Source organism: Balaenoptera borealis (genome assembly GCF_965194805.1).
Source record: "Balaenoptera borealis genome assembly, chromosome: 8".
Taxonomy (NCBI): Eukaryota; Metazoa; Chordata; class Mammalia; order Artiodactyla; family Balaenopteridae; genus Balaenoptera; species Balaenoptera borealis.
This window is the reverse complement of record NC_138865.1, coordinates 50,734,545-50,750,418: the sequence shown is the minus strand read 5'-3', so window position 1 is coordinate 50,750,418 and position 15,874 is coordinate 50,734,545. Positions and strand designations below refer to the sequence as shown.

The window sequence follows — 15,874 nt, the reverse complement described above, 5'->3', positions numbered from 1 at the left end:
GTAAAATGGATAGCTAGTGGCAACCTGCTGTATAGCACAGGGAGCTCAGCTCAGTGCTCTGTGACGACCTAGATGGGTGGGATGGGGGCAGGGGGGAGGGAGGTCCAAGAGGGAGGGGATATAGGTATACATATAGCTGATTCACTTCACTGTACAGCAGAAACTAACAAAACATTGTAATGTGTCTTTTGCATATATCTGGAGAAAAACATGGTTTGAAAGGATACATGCACCCCAATGTTTACTGCAGCACTGTTTACAATAGCCAAGACATGGAAGCAACCTAAATGTCCATCAACAGAGGAATGGATAAAAGAAGATGTAGTACATATATACAATGGAATATTACTCAGCCATTAAAAAGAATGAAATAATGCCATTTGCAACAACATGGATGGACCTAGAGATTTTCATACTAAGTGAATTAAGTCAGACAAAGACAAATATCATATGATATCACTTACATGCAGAATCGAAAAAAAATGATACAAATGAACTTATTTACAAAACAGGAACAGACTCACAGACTTAGAAGACAAACTTATGGTTATCAAAGAGGTAAGGTGGCGTGAGGGATAAATTGGGAGTTTGGGATTGACATATACACACTACTATATTTAAAATAGATAACTAACAAGGACCTACTGTATAGCACAGGGAACTCTGCTAAATATTCCATAATAACCTAAATGGGAAAAGAATTTGAAAAAGAATAGGTATACGTATATGTATAACTGAATCACTTTGCCGTACACTTCAAACTAACACAACATTGTTAGTCAACTATATCCAATATAAAATAAAAATTAAAAAAAAACAAGGACCTACTGCATATAGCATAGAGCACTATATTCAGTATCTTATAATAACCTATAACGGAAAAGAATCTGAAAGGATATATAATATCACTTTGCTGTACACCTGAAACATTGTAAATCAACTATACTTAAAAGAATTCAAAATATTCATAAATAGTAGAATGGACAAGTAAATTGTAGTCTGTCTACACAGTGAAATACTATACAGCAAGGAAAATGAATAAACTGCAGTTACACACAACAGCATGGATGAAGCCCACAAATACGCTGAGTAAGAGAAAACTTCAGAAAATAATATATACTAAATTTTTCCATTTATGGGAAAGCTAGTCTGTGATGTTGGAAGTAAGGGGAGTTTCACATTTGACTAGGAGGGTAGGTACCAGGAAGCTGGTAATACTCTGTTTCTTGATGTGGGTGGTGTCATACAGATGTGCTGACCCTGTGATAAATCATTAAGCTGTATACTTTTCATTTGTGTGCTTTCTGTAGTATGTTATACATAAATGAAAAGTGTTTTTCTACAAAAATGCTTATTAGCAATTGGATGGAATAAAAGAAATCCACTTGAGTTTAGTTTGAAGAAAGGTTCCCACTACTGAAAATCACTGATAGAATATTCCATCCCCTATTTCACAGACTAGGAAACAAATATCCACATGTATTAAATGACTGATTCTGGGTTTCAGAGATAATTAGTAATGGAGTCAGAACCAAAGGCTGTTTTTGAATTCAAACCCAAATCCAGAGCTTTCCACCAATCTGCCATGATATACACATAATATACATAAATATATGTAAATCTCTCTAGCTCTGGGACCAAAGACTGCACTCATTCATTCAGTCATTCATTTGGCATCTATTACAAGACAACCATCGTGCTAGGCTCAGGGAGCTCTCTGTCTCCTGCCCTGCAGCCCAGTGAGTGCTGTAAGAGAAATATAACCAGGTGCTGAGGAATACATGTAGGGAGCTATTATATCTTTGGTGGATCAGGGGTGTCTTCACAGAGGTATATTTATATGTGTGCTAGATATTCCACCAGGCAGATGTCTAGTGGTTAGGTGAAATGGTTTAGTACTGCTGGATTGAAACCTTGGCCACATCATTGACCTGTTAGGCAGTCTTACTAAGCTGTATAAACTTAGATTAGTCACACGATCTCTGTGCGTCAGTTCCCTCAGCTGTAAAATGGGGACAAATTATGGAAGTTAATATATATAAATGTGTGCCCAGCACCTTCCTAAGCAGAGTGGGTACCAAGGATGAAGATGGGCTCAGTGGAAGTCTGCCCCAGTGGGGAGGAGTATTTTATTACTGACAATGTTTAGAATTGCCAACATAGGTTGGTGGGAAAAAGCAGAATCATTTTTTGGTTTTAATATTGTTTTTCAATTCTCTGTAGACAATGCAACTCCTTATTGGCTGCATCTGAAGCAGGTATTTCCACCGCCCCACCCTTCACCCTCTACACTACCAGATGCATAGTAAGTACTACATAAAAGCTTGCAAGTATCATTGTTATTATTTAGGTAAGGAAGGTCACGTAGGAATTCTCCAGAAGTGAGGGTGCGGGCAGGGTTGGGGTAGGGGGGCAGGCTTTCCTCGTAGAGGAAACAGTGCATGTGAAGGCAAGTAGGTAAAAAGATTATGTTCATTCAAACCATCAGTTAATACCTGAGCCAAGAAGCAAACTGGGCTTTCCTGAGGATAGTAGCTCCATCATTGGGAAGGAAAGCAAAGCATTGTGACTCTTTTCTTTGACAGCCATCATTGAAGGCCACTCGCAATTTCACATGAGATCCTTCTGCCTTCTGCTCAACGTTCTCCCCACTCCACAGCATTGTGCGCGGTTGCCTTTCTGCTCTAGAGAGTCAAGGATGGCTTGAAGATATCCGCCCTTGAGAGCGCAATTCTGCCAACAAGCTATATCTATGCAGTGCTTCTTAGTGTGCTGATGTGAGTGCCTACTTTGATGATAAGAATAATCAACTGCTTTGTCTTTTAGAGGGTTCTTAATGCCAACACTCCATAGTTCTTCTCGGTGAGTGCAATTAAATACAGGGAGGGACAAAGCCCAGCTAAGTAATTCACAAAAGCACAACTACAGAAAGAAAACTTTAGCTTGGTTTTTCTATCAGTCAGTGACTGGGCTGCTACCAAGGTAAGGGATTTCGTTACAGTGAGGACTGTCACACAGTTGTAGCGGCCCAGAGCAGAGATATGAGTCATCTTACTGAAGACCCCCAAGTGGACTGTGCTAGTCTCCTCAGTCTGTTATAACAAAATACCAAAGACTGGGTGGCTTAAAGGGCACTGCCTTCTTGCTGTGACCTCACATGGCACAGAAAGAGAGAGAGAGCTCTGGTGTCCCTCTTCTGATAAGGACACTAATCCCATCATGGGGCTCCACCCTGATGACCTCATCTAACCCTAATTATTTCCCAAAGGCCTCCACCTCCAAATACCATCACATCAGGGACTGGCACTTCAACATATGAATTCTGGGGACACACAAAGACTGCATCCATAGCAAGGAGAAATGGAGGGATCATAACAATGCAAAATATCAGCACGTCATATAGATGACTTGGCCAAAAAAACCCCCAGAAAACTCTATTTCAGTAAATTTAAAAATAAGCAATTTATTTACTTTACCTTAGAGACAAAATATCACCTGTAACTATAATTCCTTTCTGACTCCTCCTAAGGAGGGGTCCCAAACTAAAAAGTGAAACAAAATAACAGACCAAATACAATAAGATTATCTATAATGAAACAAATAACAGACCAAATACAATTATCTAGAAGCAAAATCCAGAATCATTCCCATTGGAGAACATGGATTAAACAAAAGAATTTTTAATCCATGAATTAAAAATTAGTCTTTTTGGGACTTCCCTGGTGGCGCAGTGGTTAAGAATCCGCATGTCAATGCAGGGGACATGGGTTCGATCCCTGGTCCAGGAAGATCCCACATGCTGTGGAGCAACTAAGCCCATGCACCACAACTACTGAGCCTGTGCTCTACAGCCCACGTGCCACAACTACTGAGCCCACGCACCTAGAGCCCATGCTCTGCAAAGAGAGAAGCCACTGCAATGAGAAGCCCGTGCACTGCAATGAAGAGTAGCCCCCGCTCGCCGCAGCTAGATAAAGCCCATGTGCTGCAATGAAGACCCAACACAGCCAAAAAATAAATTAAAAATTTTAAATTAGTCTTTTTGAGACGTAAATGAACTTACATACGAAACAAAAGCAGACTCACAGACCTGTGGTTTCCAAGTTGGGGGGGAGGTTGGGGGAAGGGTATATTAGGAGTTTGGGGTTAGCAGATGCAAACTATTACATACAGAATGATAAACAACAAGGTCCTACTGTATAGCATGGGGAACTATATTCAATATCCTGTGATAATGGAAAAGATTATGAAAAAGAATATATGTATAACTGAGTCACTTTGCTGTACAGTAGAAATTAACACCACATTGTAAATAAACTATACTTCAATAAAATAAATTTTTTTAAAAATTAGTCTTTTTGAATCTGCAAACCTCAGAACACTATGTAAAATAATTTGGACCAAAGGATTTAAAAAACAAACAAAAAAATCCCATTATAAAGCACCCTGATGGACAGGGCACTTAGGATTCTCTAGCCTAGGCAAAATGACATATCCCAGCATAAAGTTTAGGAACACAGGCCCTGGAGCCCTCCCCCTCGATTTACATCCTGGCTTCACCACTCATTAGTTACATGACCTTGAACCTGTTAACCTCCCTGAGCTTCCATGCCCTCACTTATAAAAAGGGGTTAATAGTACTACCCACCTCATGGAGTTGCTGCTAAAATTAAACAAAGTTTAGACAGAAAGCACTTGGAGCAGTGCCTAAAAACAGTAAGCACTCTAATTTTTAGAGAAATGCAAAACAAAATTAAAATAAGGTACCACTTCACACAGGTCAGAATGGCCATCATTAAAAAGTCTACAAACAATAAATGCTGGAGAGGGTATAGAGAAAAGGGAATCCTCCTACACTGTTGGTGGGAATGTAAGTTGGTGCAGCCACTGTGGAGAACAGTATGGAGGTTCCTCAAAATACTAAAAATAGAGTTGCTGTATGATCCAGCAATCCAACTCCTGAGCTTATATCCAAACAAAACTATAATTCAAAAAGATACATGCACCCCTATGTTCATAGCAGCACTATTCACAATAGCCAACACATGGAAACAACCTAAATGTCCATCAACAGATGAATGGATAAAGAAGATGTGGTACATATATATAATGGAATACTACTCAGCCATAAAAAAAGAATGAAATAATGACATTTGCAGCAACATTAATGGACCTAGAGATTATCATACTAAGTGAAGTAAGTCAGAAAAATACCATACCATTGGAGCACCCAAATACATAAAACAAATACTAACAGACACAAAGGTAGAAATTGAGAGGAATACAATAGTAATAGGAGACTTTAACACCCCACTCACATCAATGGACAGATCTTCCAGACAGAGAATCAATAAGGCAACAGAAATCCTAGATGACACAATAGAACAGACAGACTTAACTGATATTTTCAGGACATAATATCCAAAAAAAACCCAGAATACACATTCAAGTGCACATGGAACATTCTCCAGTACTGACCACATACTAGGGCACAAAACAAGCCTCAACAAAGTTAAGAGTATAGAAATTACCTCAAGCACCTTTTTTGACCACAATGGCTTGAAGCTAGAAATTAACCACAGAAAAAGAAATGAGGAAAAAAACCGATTACCTGGAGACTAAACAACATGCTACTAAAAAACCAATGGGTCAATGATGAAATCAAAGAGGAAATTTAAAAACACCTTGAGACAAATGACATTTCATCCAAAAGCAGCAGAATACACTTTTTTCTCAAGTACACACACAACATTCTCCATCTTGGGTCACAAATCAAGCCTTGGTAAATTTAAGAAAATCAAAATCATATCAAGCATCTTTTCCAACCACAATACTAAGAGATTAGAAATAACTACAGGAAAAAAACCCTGTAAAACACACAAACACATGGAGGCTAAACATATGCTACTAAACAACCAATGGGTCACTGAAAAAATCAAAGAGGAAATCAAAAAATACCTGGAGACAAATGACAACGAAAGCATGACAATCCAAAATCTATGGGACACAGCAAAAGAAGTTCTAAGAGTAAAGTTTATAGCAATACAGTCTTACCTCAGGAAATAAGAAAAATCGCAAATAAACAACCTAACCTTACACCTAAAGCTACTAGAGAAAGAAGAAAAAACGAAACCCAAACTTAGTAGAAGGAAAGAAATAATAAAGATCAGAGCAGAAATAAATGAAATAGAGGGACTTCCCTGGTGGTCCAGTGGTAAAAAATCCACCTTACAATTAGGGGGACACGAGTTCAATCCCTGGTCAGGGAACTAAGATCCCACATGCTGCGGGGCAACTAAGCCCACACGCCTCAACTAGAGAACCCACGTGCCACAAACTACAGAGGCCACACGCTCTGGAGCCTGTGCGCCACAACTAGAGACAGAAAATCTGCACGCCACAACTAGAGAGAAGTCCAAGCGCTACAACTAGAGAGAAGTCCGAGCGCCACAACTAGAGAGAAGCCTGTGCACTGCAACGAAAGATCCTGCGTGCCTCATCGAAGATCCTGCGTGCCACAACTAAGACCCAACATAGCCAATAAATAAATGAGTAAATAAATAAATAAATAAAATATATTTTTTAAAGAAATAAATGAAATAGAGACAAACAGTAGAGAAGATCAATGAAACTAAAAGCTGATTCTTTGAGAATATAAACAAAATTGATAAACCTTTATCCAGACTCATCAAGAAAAAAAGAGAGAGGATTCAAATTAATAAAATTAGAAATGAAAAACGAGAAGTTACAGTGGACACCACAGAAACACAAAGGATCATAAGAGACTACTACAAGCAACTATTCACCAATAAAATGGACAAACTAGAAGAAATGGACAAATTCTTAGAAAGGTAAAATGTTCCAAGACTGAACCAGAAAGAAATAGAAAATATGAACAGACCAATCACAAGTACTGAAATTGAAACTGTGATTAAAAATCTTCCAACAAACAAAAGTCCAGGACCAGAAGACTTCACAGGCAAATTCTATCAAACATTTAGAGAAGAGTTAACACCTACCCCTATGAAACTCTTCCAAAAAATTGAAGAGGAAGGAACACTACCAAGCTCATTCTACAAGGCCACCATCACCCTGATACCAAAACAAGACAAAGATATCACAAAAAAAGAGAAAATTACAGGCCAATATCACTGATGAACATAGACGCAAAATTCCTCAACAAAATAATAGCAAACCGAATCCAACAACACATTAAAAGGATCAAACACCATGATCAAGTGGGATTTATCCCAGGGATGCAAGGATTTTTCAGTACCCACAAATCAATCTGTGTCATACACCACATCAACAAACTGAAGAATAAAAACCATATGATCATATCAATAGATACAAAAAAAGCTTCTGACAAAATTCAACACCCATTTATGATAAAAACTCTCCAGAAAGTGGGCAAAGAAGGAAACTACTTAATACATAATACATATTAAAGGCCATATATGACAAACCCGCAGCAAACAACATTCTCAATGGTGAAAAAATGAAAACATTTCCTCTAAGATCAGGAATAAGACAAGGATGTCCACTCTCACCTTCAACATAGTTTTGGAAGTCCCAGAAATGGCAATCAGAGAAGAAAAAGAAATAAAAGGAATCCAAATTGGAAAAGAAGAAGTAAAACTGTCACCGGATGACATGATACTATACATAGAAAATTCTAAAGATTCCACCAGAAAACTACTAGAGCTCGTCAATGAATTTGGTAAAGTTGCAGGATACAAAATTAATACACAGAAATCTCTTGCATTCCTCTACACTAATGATGAAAAATCAGAAATAGAAATCAAGAAAACAATCCCATTTACCATCGCATCAAAAAGAATAAAACACCTAGGAATAAACCTACCTAAGGAGGCAAAAGAGCTGTACTCAGAAAACTATAAGACACTGATGAAAGAAATAAAAGATGACACAAACAGATGGAAATTTTTACAATGTTCTTGGAAGAATCAATATTGTGAAAATGACTATACTACCCAAAGCAATCTACAGATTCAATGCAATCCCTATCAAATTACCAATGGCATTTTTCACAGTATTAGTACAAAAAAATTTACAATTTGTATGGAAACACAAAAGACCATGAGTAGCCAAAGCAATCTGGAGAAAGAAAAATGGAGCTGGAGGAATCAGGCTCCCTGACTTCAGACTATACTGGAAAGCTACAATAACCAAAACAGTATGGAACTGGCACAAAAACAGAAATATAGCTCAATGGGACAGGATAGAAAGTCCAGAGATAAACCCACGCACTTATGGTCACCTTATCTTTGATAAAGGAGGCAAGAATATACAGTGGAGAAAAGACAGCCTCTTCAATAAGTGGTGCTGGGAAAACTGGACAACTACATGTCAACAAATGAAATTAGAACACTCCCTAATACCATACACAAAAATAAACTCAAAATGGATTAAAGACCTAAACATAAGGAAGGATCCTATAGAACTCCTAGAGGAAAACATAGGCAGAACAGTCTTTGACATAAATTGCAGCAAGATCTTTTTCGATCCACCTCCTAGAGTAATGAAAATAAAAACAGAAATAAACAGCTCATGCAGCTCAATATCAAAAAAACAAATAATCCAATCAAAAAATGGGCAGAAGATCTAAACAGACGTTTCTCCAAAGAAGACATACAAATGGCTAAAAAGCCCATGAAAAGATGCTCAACATCACTAATCATTAAAGAAATGCAAATCAAAACTACAGTGAGGTATCACCTCACACTGGTCAAAATGGCCATCATCAAAAAATCTACAAACAATAGAAACTGTGGGTGGGAATGTAAGTTGGTATAGCCACTATGGAGAACAGTATGGAGGTTCCTTTAAAAAGTAAAAATAGAGCTACCATATGATCCAGCAATCCCACTCCTGGGTATATTTCTGGAGAAAACCATAATTCGAAAAGATACATGCACCCCAATGTTCATTGCAGCAGTATTTACAATAGCCAGAACATGGAATCAACCTTTATGTCCATCAACAGAGGAATGGATAAAGATGTGGTACGTATATACAATGGAATATTACTCAGCCATAAAAAAGAATGAAATAATGTCATTTGTAGCAACATGGATGGACCTAGATATTGTCATACTGAGTGAAGTAAGTCAGACAGAGAAAGACAAATATCATATGATATCACTTATATGTGGAATCTAAAAAAAGGGTACAAATGAACTTATCTACAAAACAGAAATAGAGTTATAGATGTAGAAAACAAACTTATGATTACCAGGGGTAAGGGGGGGAGTGGATAAATTGGGAGATTGGGATTGACATATATACAGTACTATATATAAAATAGATAACTAATAAGGACCTACTGTATAGCACAGGGAACTCTACTCAATACTCTGTAATGGCCTATATGGGAAAAGAATCTAAAAAAGAGTGGATATATGTATATGTATAACTGATGCTCTTTCCTGTACACCTGAAACTAACACAACATTGTAAATCAACTATATTCCAATAAAAATTTAAAAAAAAAGAATATACAATGGGAAAAAGACAGCCTCTTCAGCAAGTGGTGTTGGGAAAGTTGGACAGCCACATATAAATCAATGAAGTTAGAACACACCCTCTCACCATATACAAAAATAAACTCAAAATGGCTTAAAGACTTACACATAAGACATGACAGCATAAAACTCCTAGAAGGGAACATAGGCAAAACAGTCTCTGACATAAATTGTACCAATATTTTGTTAGGTCAGTCTCCCAAGGCAATAGAAATAAGAACAGAAATAAACAATGGGACCCAATCAAACTTACAAGCTTTTGCACAGCAAAGGAAACCACTGACAAAATGAAAAGGCAACCTACAGAATGGGAGAAAATATTTGCAAATGATGCGACTGACAAGGGCTTAATTTCCAAAATATATGAACAGCTCATACAACTCAACAACAAAAAACAAACAACCCTATCCAAAAATGGGTAGAAGACCTAAATAGACATTTCTCCAATGAAGACATCCAGATGGCCAATAGGCACATGAAAAGATGCTCAACATCGCTAATTATTAGAGAAATGCAAGTCAGAACTACAATGAGTTACCATCTCACACCGGTCAGAATGGCCATCATTAAGAGCTCTACAGATAACAAATGCTAGAGAGGATGTGGAGAAAAGGGAACCCTCCTACACTGTTGGTGGGAATATAAGTTGGTGCAGCCACTGTGGAAAACAGTATGGAGGTCCCTCAGAGAATAAAAATAGAATTACTATATGATAAAGCAACCCCACTCTTGGGCATGTATCCAGACAAAACTATAATTCAAAAAGATACACTCACCCCTATGTTCATAGCAGCACTATTTACAATAGCCAAGAGATGGAAACAACCTAAATGTCCATCAACTGATGGAGAAAGAAGAGGTGGTACTTATACACAATGGAATACTACTCAGCCATCAAAAAGGACGAAATGATGCCATTTGCAGCAACACGGATGCACCTACAGATTATCATGCTAAGTGAAGTAAGTCAGAAGGAGGAAGACAAATATCGTATGATATCACTTATTTGTGGAATCTAAAATATGACATAAATGAACCTATCTATGAAACAGAAGCAGAATCACGGACATAGAGAACAGACTGGTGGTTGCAAAGGGGGAGGGGTTGGGGGAGGAATGGAGTGGGAGGTTGGGGTTAGCAGATGTAAGCTTTTATATACAGAATGGATAAACAACAAGGTCCTACTGTATAGCACAGAGAACTATATTCAATATCCTATGATAAACCATAATGGAAAAGAATATTTAAAAATGTATATATGTATAACTGAATCACTTTGCTGTACAGCAGAAATTAACACAAGATTCTAAATCAACTACATGTCAATAAAAAAAGAAAAATACCATATGATATCACTTACTGTAGAATCCAAAATATGGCACAAATGAACCTATCTATGACACAGAAACAGACTCACAGACATAGAGAACAGACTTCTGGTTGCCAAGGGGGATGGGTGATGGGGGATAAGGGATGGGGGAGGGATGGACTAGGAATTTGAGGTTAGTAGATGCAAACTATTATATACAGAATGGATAAAACACAAGGCCCTACCGTATAGCACAGGGAATATATTCAATATCCTGGGATAAACCATAACAGAAAAGAATATAAAGAAGAATGTACTATATATATATATATATATATATATATATATATATACACATATATATGTATGTATAATTGAATCACTTTGCTGTACAGCAGAAATTAACATTGTAAATCAACTATACTTCAATTAAAAAAATTTTTTTTAAAACAGTAAGCACTCTATTTCTTCATTAAAGTTAGCTACTTTTTTTTACTTATCAACCATTGCCTCATCACAGATTTATGACCAATGTCCTTGGGGAGGCAAGACCCTGGTGAACTCAGAAAAGCAAAGTATAATCTGTGCTGTCAAAATGCCCCAACAAGGAAGGGTCTCATGAGTCCCTGTGGTGCCCATGAGAGCGTTAACACCTTGTGCTGCAGTCAGAACAGAAACAACAGGCTCCGGGACATCAGAGGAAATGGAAAGCTCTCACATACAGGGGATGCAACATACCCCCAGACTCACTCATTATCCTCTCACCCCTCTCCCACCCGTTTCCCATGCCCTAGTCCTGCTCCTCCTATTTTCTATACTGTACACCCAGCAGTCAACTTCCCCATCACCCTCCTCCCTTAGCCTTCCCATCACTAGGACCTTTACAACATAGGTTGGAAATACATCATTTTCATTCACTCATCTCCCAGCACACTGCTGCTGCCCTACACCACCTCTCAGCTGGGCTGCCGCATTAGCCTTCTTACATGTCTCTGCTTCTACATTCTCTCCAGGCCAATCATTCTCTTCGAAATCTCCAGAAGAACCTCTCAAACTTGCAAAACCCATCATGACACTTCTCCAATAAAATCTCCATTTCTTTCAAGCCATGCCCCTCCTCCTCTCTCTGTTCTCAATTCCTTCCACCCCCAGAGTCCTATTTTACACTTGCCATATGGAATCCAGACAGGTTCCTCAATCTCCCACATCCTCTCCCACCTCTGTGCCTTGGGTGCAGGCTCTTGCTTCTGTGTGGGATTCCACCATCGGTTTTCTACCTAGAAATCTCCAACTCACTATACAAGGCCCAGTGTCAAATGCTGCCACCTCTGGCGCCTTCTCTAGCTTCTGCAGGCCAACCCAGATGCTCTACCGTCCACACATTTATGGTATCAAACATAGCTCCATAATCAATGTGCTCACCGTTTTGTAATGGTTCATCTGCGGAATATCCTCCAGCACTGGGCCTGGATATTGTAGACCATGATAATATTAATGAGAACAATGTAGTAACAAAAACAATAACAACAATAATAAATCCTTTCTTTTGTTTCTAAAAAATGCTATTAATGTTGAGTCTTTGGTAGAGTCTAGGTACTTCGCTAAGCCATTGATTAGCTTGAACCACATAAGACTGCTATTTTTTATTGGTCAAAATGGTCACACATTGATGATTTCATGTACTTTGCCCCAAAACACACATCTTTTAAATTTAATCTTCACAACCCTAAGAGGTAAATATGTTATTATTCCCATTCTATGGGTGGGAAAATTGAGGCTCAGAGGTTTCAAGTAACCTTGCCCAAGGTCCTAGGACAAGAAAGTGAAGGAGCCAGGACTCTAGTCCAAAACTGTCTGCCTCTCTTAACCAGGGCTATATCCTGACCCCCGGACTTTTTATTTAATTGTTTAATCAACTAATGACGCAATGACATGAGAGTCCCTGGAGATAGGATGATGGTTGCCTAACATAAAGATACAAGTCTGTGTTCAGCAGGTCCAGAGAGGACAAATTCTGATGGCCGTGTGGGAGTTAAAGCAGGTTTCTCAGCAGCCAGCAAAGGCTGTTAAATAGTGAAATGAGTTAATAAAGAAGGTTATAGAATCTCCTTCAAGGGAAGGATTTCTTCCCCCAGTGGAGGATAGAGTCTCATCTGTCTGAGATGGTTTAAATATAATCCTCTGTGAAGGTCAATAAATTGTGCTCACCAAGTTCTTTCCAGGTTCCTTATGATACTCAGATACATGGGCTTAATGTGGCTCAGCGTGTGGCCTGAAAGGGGGGAGGGGGCTGATCCTCCAGCCAGAAATAATCTCTTCCTCCTTTACACGCTTTCAGCCCTCTGACTTGACCTTCTTTATGACACATGTAGTGATTTTTGTATGTCGTTTTGCTTTCTGCAAGAGAAAACGCATCCAAAGCATGAGGTGTGTGTGGCTCATTTTGATATCTCCCACAGCACCTAACAGAGTGTTTAGTGCTACATTATTAAAACTTTGATTAAATGAAGTTTCCTTCCTCTTCTGAAAGCAATCTTATAGACCCAAGCTGAAAATAAGCCCCTGATTTTCATCCAAAACCTATTATCAAAACTCAGCAACTCACACCATGGGGGCAAAGTTTTCTTAAATATGCTTTTGGTCCAATCATTATCAGATATAACATAATTTTTTTTCTTTCTTCTTACCTCATTGTGAAATATGGTCATTCAGATGTTGATTCCTTCCAGGTAAGATGTCTGAAAAATGAACCAGCATTTCAGCCAATAAGAAAGGAATCTGGCTAGATCACTAATAGAAACGAACATATCCAGGTATCTAAGTGTTCCGCAGTTCCCAGCTAGAGTCACCACCACCTCAAAATAATTACAGTGGAATAGGTTTTCCATAACGGTCACTCTACAGAAGCATAAATTTTCATGATGATTATGAGTAAGTACAATAAAAAATTGCTCTAGCTGTACACCTGAAACTAACCCAACGTTGTAAATCAACTATACCCCAATACAAATTTTTTAAAAAGTTGCTCTAGACCCTTTTATTCTCAATAAAAATAACAATAACTATACTTGTACTGAATATTAAAATAAAAAAACTTTCAAACGATCTAGCTCATTTGATCCACAGTCCTTACCATTTATATCACCACTTTAGAAGATATTTAGAGGAAACTTGGATCAGAGAGATGAAGAAAATTGCTATGACTCACAAAGCTAGGAATAGCAAGAGTCTAGACTGGAACCCAGGCATTTTCCTGACTCCAAATCTCATGATCTTTCTACCAAATCTTTCTGTCCACATGGCCAATCTTAAAAAAAAAAAAAAAAAAAAAAAAATAGCATTTGTACCTCAGCAGTATAAAAAAAATCAAGATCCAGAGATAAATGACCAATTTGCTAGAGGAGCCACATTTTCTTAATTTTAGTAATTGAGCTTGAACATTAATTCCTCACATCTGGTTAAAAAATACCAATAGCTAACATTTTATTGTGTGTTTACATCTTGCCACTGTACTCAGTGCTTTCCATGGATCAATTCACCTAATCCTTACAAGTTTAGAAGGTTGGTTCTCTTTCCATTTTACAAATGTGGAAACTGCAGTTTACAAAGATTAAGTTGGGAGACCTTGGCTTTCCCAAGGTCACGTGATTTGGAAAGTTAAGTGGCAGAACTGTGATCTGAACGCATATCAGCAAAACCCAGAGCCTAGTCTCTTAACCGCTATGCTAATCCGCTATGCCAGCGGTTCTCAAGGCTTGATCCTGGGGAGGCAACATCAGCGTCCCTGGGAACTTGTCAGAAATGTGAATTCAATTCTCAGTCCACACCCAGACCTACTCTGGAAGAGGGGCCCAGCAATCTATCTATGTTTTAAAAAGCCCTCTAGGTGCTTCTAAGTTACACTACAATCTGAGAACTTCTGTGCTAGATGGCAACAAGAGTAAATGGGAACCGTTCATAGGGATTCGGTATACGCTCTGTGCTATCAGGGAATGCAAAAAGGAAGTGGGAGAAGTTGGAGACAACTAATAAGGTTGTTGTAAATGAAAATCTTCAGGGGATAGAAAAGCCAAAACGGGAAGAAATAACCTTAACTAGTGCACGCAGAAGCTAAAAACAGCAATGATGAGCAATTAATCAGGCAATATGTTACACTGTAATCAAGGATCAGAAAATTCCGGAAGAACTAAATGATACAGAGTTTATTACTGCACGGTAAATGATCATTAATAAAACATGGCTGTTAAAAGAACCAAAGAGATGAATAATCACAGAAAGGAAATGTCAGCTGTAGAAGGAATAACCTGTGGTCTTAATCACTTGGAAAAATTACAGGTCTGGACATAGAATCAAAAGAAAAGAATGGAAATTAGCAGTGTTATGAGAATACAGCACAAACCTGATTGCTTTTTTTATATATAAAATTAAGATAGTTACAAAGACACCATGCACTGGTGAATGAAAAGTTTGACTCGGCTAACATTTCAACGGCTAAAAATAGTGAATTTACATAATTGTAGTTTCATGTTGTTTAGCATCAATCCCCATCTCTGGTGTAGAAATAAGAAATTACTTACATTAATACAGAGATTGCTTGACTTGAAATTTATCTGGCCCCACTGGTTATTCTTTGGATTTATCTGGCTGATGACCTCTGCTGACCTGTAAATTTCCTAAAGGACTAACTGCACACACGTGTTTCCAAAGAGAGAAACAGGAGCAGTTTCCAAGGGCATGTCATTTCTGTATCATTCATTCTATCTCTACAGAGGACTGCTTTCTCAAAGTGTAAGAAAAATACCTGCAAGTAAGTATAAAAAGAAAAAGGATTCCAACAGAGACACCAAGTCATTATACTACAGAACTGTGGGTTATTCCTTTCATTTGAGGGCTACTGATTTGAGATCTTTAAAAAAAAAAAATTCAGTCAGTCTAGAGGAAGCAAATCAAAGAGAATATGGTAATTAAAGCTGTCAAAGGAAATACTAACCAGTAAAATCGTCTAACTGGAATTATGAGA

General features: G+C 38.1%; 1 long non-coding RNA gene across 1 annotated transcript in view; it reads right to left on the bottom strand.

The window, feature by feature from the left end:
* The window catches only part of LOC309632784, an 807,477-nt gene that overhangs the window by 287,922 nt on the left and 503,681 nt on the right, over positions 1-15,874 (bottom strand). The window lies entirely within an intron of this gene.